A 6793-nucleotide genomic window follows, 5' to 3' on the forward strand; every position below is an offset into this window, starting at 1 on the left:
CTTGGATTCCCCTAGGTCTCTAGTTTTCAGAAATGCACAGGTTTGGTAGGTTTCCCTAGGTGCCGGCTGAGCTAGAGGCCAAAATCTACAGGTAGGCACTTCGCAAAAAACACCTCTGTTTTCTTCCAAAATTTTGGATGTGTCCACGTTGCGCTTTGGGGTGTTTCCTGTCGCGGGCGCTAGGCCTACCCACGCAAGTGAGGTATCATTTTTATCGGGAGACTTGGGGGAACGCTGGGTGGAAGGCAATTTGTTGCTCCTCTCAGATTCCAGAACTTTCTGCCACAGAAATGTGAGGAACATGTGTTTTTTTAGCCAAATTTTGAGGTTTGCAAAGGATTCTGGGTAACAGAACCTGGTCCGAGCCCCGCAAGTCGACTCTCCTTGGATTCCCCTAGGTCTCTAGTTTTCAGAAATGCACAGGTTTGGTAGGTTTCCCTAGGTGCCGGCTGAGCTAGAGGCCAAAATCTACTGGTAGGCACTTCGCAAAAAACACCTCTGTTTTCTTCCAAAATTTAGGATGTGTCCACGTTGCGCTTTGGGGTGTTTCCTGTCGCGGGCGCTAGGCCTACCCACGCAAGTGAGGTATCATTTTTATCGGGAGACTTGGGGGAACGCTGGGTGGAAGGAAATTTGTGGCTCCTCTCAGATTCCAGAACTTTCTGCCACAGAAATGTGAAGAACATGTGTTTTTTTAGCCAAATTTTGAGGTTTGCAAAGGATTCTGGGTAACAGAACCTGGTCCGAGCCCCGCAAGTCACCCCATCTTGGATTCCCCTAGGTCTCTAGTTTTCAGAAATGCACAGGTTTGGTAGGTTTCCCTGGGTGCCGGCTGAGCTAGAGGCCAAAATCTACAGGTAGGCCCTTCGCAAAAAACACCTCTGTTTTCTTCCAAAATTTTGGATGTGTCAACGTTGCGCTTTGGGGTGTTTCCTGTCGCGGGCGCTAGGCCTACCCACGCAAGTGAGGTATCATTTTTATCGGGAGACTTGGGGGAACGCTGGGTGGAAGGAAATTTGTGGCTCCTCTCAGATTCCAGAACTTTCTGCCACAGAAATGTGAGGAACATGTGTTTTTTTAGCCAAATTTGGAGGTTTGCAAAGGATTCTGGGTAACAGAACCTGGTCCGAGCCCCGCAAGTCACCCCATCTTGGATTCCCCTAGGTCTCTAGTTTTCAGAAATGCACAGGTTTGGTAGGTTTCCCTGGGTGCCGGCTGAGCTAGAGGCCAAAATCTACAGGTAGGGACTTCGCAAAAAACACCTCTGTTTTCTTCCAAAATTTTGGATGTGTCCACGTTGCGCTTTGGGGTGTTTCCTGTCGCGGGCGCTAGGCCTACCCACGCAAGTGAGGTATCATTTTTATCGGGAGACTTGGGGGAACGCTGGGTGGAAGGAAATTTGTGGCTCCTCTCAGATTCCAGAACTTTCTGCCACAGAAATGTGAAGAACATGTGTTTTTTTAGCCAAATTTTGAGGTTTGCAAAGGATTCTGGGTAACAGAACCTGGTCCGAGCCTGCAAGTCACCCCATCTTGGATTCCCCTAGGTCTCTAGTTTTCAGAAATGCACAGGTTTGGTAGGTTTCCCTGGGTGCCGGCTGAGCTAGAGGCCAAAGTCTACAGGTAGGCACTTCGCAAAAAACATCTCTGTTTTCTTCCAAAATTTTGGATGTGTCCACGTTGCGCTTTGGGGTGTTTCCTGTCGCGGGCGCTAGGCCTACCCACGCAAGTGAGGTATCATTTTTATCGGGAGAGTTGGGGGAACGCTGGGTGGAAGGAAATTTGTGGCTCCTCTCAGATTCCAGAACTTTCTGCCACAGAAATGTGAGGAACATGTGTTTTTTTAGCCAAATTTTGAGGTTTGCAAAGGATTCTGGGTAACAGAACCTGGTCCGAGACACGCAAGTCACCCCTCCTTGGATTCCCCTAGGTCTCTAGTTTTCAGAAATGCACAGGTTTGGTAGGTTTCCCTAGGTGCCGGCTGAGCTAGAGGCCAAAATCTACAGGTAGGCACTTCGCAAAAAACACCTCTGTTTTCTTCCAAAATTTTGGATGTGTCCACGTTGCGCTTTGGGGTGTTTCCTGTCGCGGGCGCTAGGCCTATTCACGCAAGTGAGGTATCATTTTTATCGGGAGACTTGGGGGAACGCTGGGTGGAAGGCAATTTGTTGCTCCTCTTAGATTCCAGAACTTTCTGCCACAGAAATGTGAGGAACATGTGTTTTTTTAGCCAAATTTTGAGGTTTGCAAAGGATTCTGGGTAACAGAACCTGGTCCGAGCCCCGCAAGTCACCCCTCCTTGGATTCCGCTAGGTCTCTAGTTTTCAGAAATGCACAGGTTTGGTAGGTTTCCCTAGGTGCCGGCTGAGCTAGAGGCCGAAATCTACAGGTAGGCACTTCGCAAAAAAACACCTCTGTTTTCTTCCAAAATTTAGGATGTGTCCACGTTGCGCTTTGGGGCGTTTCCTGTCGCGGGCGCTAGGCCTACCCACGCAAGTGAGGTATCATTTTTATCGGGAGACTTGGGGGAACGCTGGGTGGAAGGAAATTTGTGGCTCCTCTCAGATTCCAGAACTTTCTGCCACAGAAATGTGAGGAACATGTGTTTTTTTAGCCAAATTTTGAGGTTTGCAAAGGATTCTGGGTAACAGAACCTGGTCCGAGCCCCGCAAGTCACCCCATCTTGGATTCCCCTAGGTCTCTAGTTTTCAGAAATGCACAGGTTTGGTAGGTTTCCCTAGGTGCCGGCTGAGCTAGAGGCCAAAATCTACAGGTAGGCACTTCGCAAAAAACACCTCTGTTTTCTTCCAAAATTTTGGATGTGTCCACGTTGCGCTTTGGGGTGTTTCCTGTCGCGGGCCCTAGGCCTACCCACGCAAGTGAGGTATCATTTTTATCGGGAGACTTGGGGGAACGCTGGGTGGAAGGAAATTTGTGGCTCCTCTCAGATTCCAGAACTTTCTGCCACAGAAATGTGAGGAACATGTGTTTTTTTAGCCAAATTTTGAGGTTTGCAAAGGATTCTGGGTAACAGAACCTGGTCCGAGCCCCGCAAGTCACCCCTCCTTGGATTCCGCTAGGTCTCTAGTTTTCAGAAATGCACAGGTTTGGTAGGTTTCCCTAGGTGCCGGCTGAGCTAGAGGCCGAAATCTACAGGTAGGCACTTCGCAAAAAAACACCTCTGTTTTCTTCCAAAATTTAGGATGTGTCCACGTTGCGCTTTGGGGCGTTTCCTGTCGCGGGCGCTAGGCCTACCCACGCAAGTGAGGTATCATTTTTATCGGGAGACTTGGGGGAACGCTGGGTGGAAGGAAATTTGTGGCTCCTCTCAGATTCCAGAACTTTCTGCCACAGAAATGTGAGGAACATGTGTTTTTTTAGCCAAATTTTGAGGTTTGCAAAGGATTCTGGGTAACAGAACCTGGTCCGAGCCCCGCAAGTCACCCCATCTTGGATTCCCCTAGGTCTCTAGTTTTCAGAAATGCACAGGTTTGGTAGGTTTCCCTAGGTGCCGGCTGAGCTAGAGGCCAAAATCTACAGGTAGGCACTTCGCAAAAAACACCTCTGTTTTCTTCCAAAATTTTGGATGTGTCCACGTTGCGCTTTGGGGTGTTTCCTGTCGCGGGCGCTAGGCCTACCCACGCAAGTGAGGTATCATTTTTATCGGGAGACTTGGGGGAACGCTGGGTGGAAGGAAATTTGTGGCTCCTCTCATATTCCAGAACTTTCTGCCACAGAAATGTGAGGAACATGTGTTTTTTTAGCCAAATTTTGAGGTTTGCAAAGGATTCTGGGTAACAGAACCTGGTCCGAGCCCCGCAAGTCACCCCATCTTGGATTCCCCTAGGTCTCTAGTTTTCAGAAATGCACAGGTTTGGTAGGTTTCCCTAGGTGCCGGCTGAGCTAGAGGCCAAAATCTACAGGTAGGCACTTCGCAAAAAACACCTCTGTTTTCTTCCAAAATTTTGGATGTGTCCACGTTGCGCTTTGGGGTGTTTCCTGTCGCGGGCGCTAGGCCTACCCACGCAAGTGAGGTATCATTTGTATCGGGAGAGTTGGGGGAACGCTGGGTGGAAGGAAATTTGTGGCTCCTCTCAGATTCCAGAACTTTCTGCCACAGAAATGTGAGGAACATGTGTTTTTTTAGCCAAATTTTGAGGTTTGCAAAGGATTCTGGGTAACAGAACCTGGTCCGAGCCCCGCAAGTCACCCCATCTTGGATTCCCCTAGGTCTCTAGTTTTCAGAAATGCACAGGTTTGGTAGGTTTCCCTAGGTGCCGGCTGAGCTAGAGGCCAAAATCTACAGGTAGGCACTTCGCAAAAAACACCTCTGTTTTCTTCCAAAATTTTGGATGTGTCCACGTTGCGCTTTGGGGTGTTTCCTGTCGCGGGCGCTAGGCCTACCCACGCAAGTGAGGTATCATTTTTATCGGGAGACTTGGGGGAACGCTGGGTGGAAGGCAATTTGTTGCTCCTCTCAGATTCCAGAACTTTCTGCCACAGAAATGTGAGGAACATGTGTTTTTTTAGCCAAATTTTGAGGTTTGCAAAGGATTCTGGGTAACAGAACCTGGTCCGAGCCCCGCAAGTCACCTCTCCTTGGATTCCCCTAGGTCTCTAGTTTTCAGAAATGCACAGGTTTGGTAGGTTTCCCTAGGTGCCGGCTGAGCTAGAGGCCAAAATCTACAGGTAGGCACTTCGCAAAAAACACCTCTGTTTTCTTCCAAAATTTAGGATGTGTCCACGTTGCGCTTTGGGGTGTTTCCTGTCGCGGGCGCTAGGCCTACCCACGCAAGTGAGGTATCATTTTTATCGGGAGACTTGGGGGAACGCTGGGTGGAAGGAAATTTGTGGCTCCTCTCAGATTCCAGAACTTTCTGCCACAGAAATATGAGGAACATGTGTTTTTTTAGCCAAATTTTGAGGTTTGCAAAGGATTCTGGGTAACAGAACCTGGTCCGAGCCCCGCAAGTCACCCCTCCTTGGATTCCCCTAGGTCTCTAGTTTTCAGAAATGCACAGGTTTGGTAGGTTTCCCTAGGTGCCGGCTGAGCTAGAGGCCAAAATCTACAGGTAGGCACTTCGCAAAAAACACCTCTGTTTTCTTCCAAAATTTTGGATGTGTCCACGTTGCGCTTTGGGGTGTTTCCTGTCGCGGGCGCTAGGCCTACCCACGCAAGTGAGGTATCATTTTTATCGGGAGACTTGGGGGAACGCTGGGTGGAAGGCAATTTGTTGCTCCTCTTAGATTCCAGAACTTTCTGCCACAGAAATGTGAGGAACATGTGTTTTTTTAGCCAAATTTTGAGGTTTGCAAAGGATTCTGGGTAACAGAACCTGGTCCGAGCCCCGCAAGTCACCCCTCCTTGGATTCCGCTAGGTCTCTAGTTTTCAGAAATGCACAGGTTTGGTAGGTTTCCCTAGGTGCCGGCTGAGCTAGAGGCCGAAATCTACAGGTAGGCACTTCGCAAAAAAACACCTCTGTTTTCTTCCAAAATTTAGGATGTGTCCACGTTGCGCTTTGGGGCGTTTCCTGTCGCGGGCGCTAGGCCTACCCACGCAAGTGAGGTATCATTTTTATCGGGAGACTTGGGGGAACGCTGGGTGGAAGGAAATTTGTGGCTCCTCTCAGATTCCAGAACTTTCTGCCACAGAAATGTGAGGAACATGTGTTTTTTTAGCCAAATTTTGAGGTTTGCAAAGGATTCTGGGTAACAGAACCTGGTCCGAGCCCCGCAAGTCACCCCATCTTGGATTCCCCTAGGTCTCTAGTTTTCAGAAATGCACAGGTTTGGTAGGTTTCCCTAGGTGCCGGCTGAGCTAGAGGCCAAAATCTACAGGTAGGCACTTCGCAAAAAACACCTCTGTTTTCTTCCAAAATTTTGGATGTGTCCACGTTGCGCTTTGGGGTGTTTCCTGTCGCGGGCGCTAGGCCTACCCACGCAAGTGAGGTATCATTTTTATCGGGAGAGTTGGGGGAACGCTGGGTGGAAGGAAATTTGTGGCTCCTCTCAGATTCCAGAACTTTCTGCCACAGAAATGTGAGGAACATGTGTTTTTTTAGCCAAATTTTGAGGTTTGCAAAGGATTCTGGGTAACAGAACCTGGTCCGAGCCCCGCAAGTCACCCCATCTTGGATTCCCCTAGGTCTCTAGTTTTCAGAAATGCACAGGTTTGGTAGGTTTCCCTAGGTGCCGGCTGAGCTAGAGGCCAAAATCTACAGGTAGGCACTTCGCAAAAAACACCTCTGTTTTCTTCCAAAATTTTGGATGTGTCCACGTTGCGCTTTGGGGTGTTTCCTGTCGCGGGCGCTAGGCCTACCCACGCAAGTGAGGTATCATTTTTATCGGGAGACTTGGGGGAACGCTGGGTGGAAGGCAATTTGTTGCTCCTCTCAGATTCCAGAACTTTCTGCCACAGAAATGTGAGGAACATGTGTTTTTTTAGCCAAATTTTGAGGTTTGCAAAGGATTCTGGGTAACAGAACCTGGTCCGAGCCCCGCAAGTCACCTCTCCTTGGATTCCCCTAGGTCTCTAGTTTTCAGAAATGCACAGGTTTGGTAGGTTTCCCTAGGTGCCGGCTGAGCTAGAGGCCAAAATCTACAGGTAGGCACTTCTCAAAAAACACCTCTGTTTTCTTCCAAAATTTAGGAAGTGTCCATGTTGTGCTTTGGGGTGTTTCCTGTCGCGGGCGCTAGGCCTACCCACGCAAGTGAGGTATCATTTTTATTGGGAGACTTGGGGGAACGCTGGGTGGAAGGAAATTTGTGGCTCCTCTCAGATTCCAGAACTTTC

This window comes from Pleurodeles waltl, unplaced genomic scaffold, assembly GCF_031143425.1.
Source record: "Pleurodeles waltl isolate 20211129_DDA unplaced genomic scaffold, aPleWal1.hap1.20221129 scaffold_126, whole genome shotgun sequence".
NCBI lineage: Eukaryota > Metazoa > Chordata > Amphibia > Caudata > Salamandridae > Pleurodeles > Pleurodeles waltl.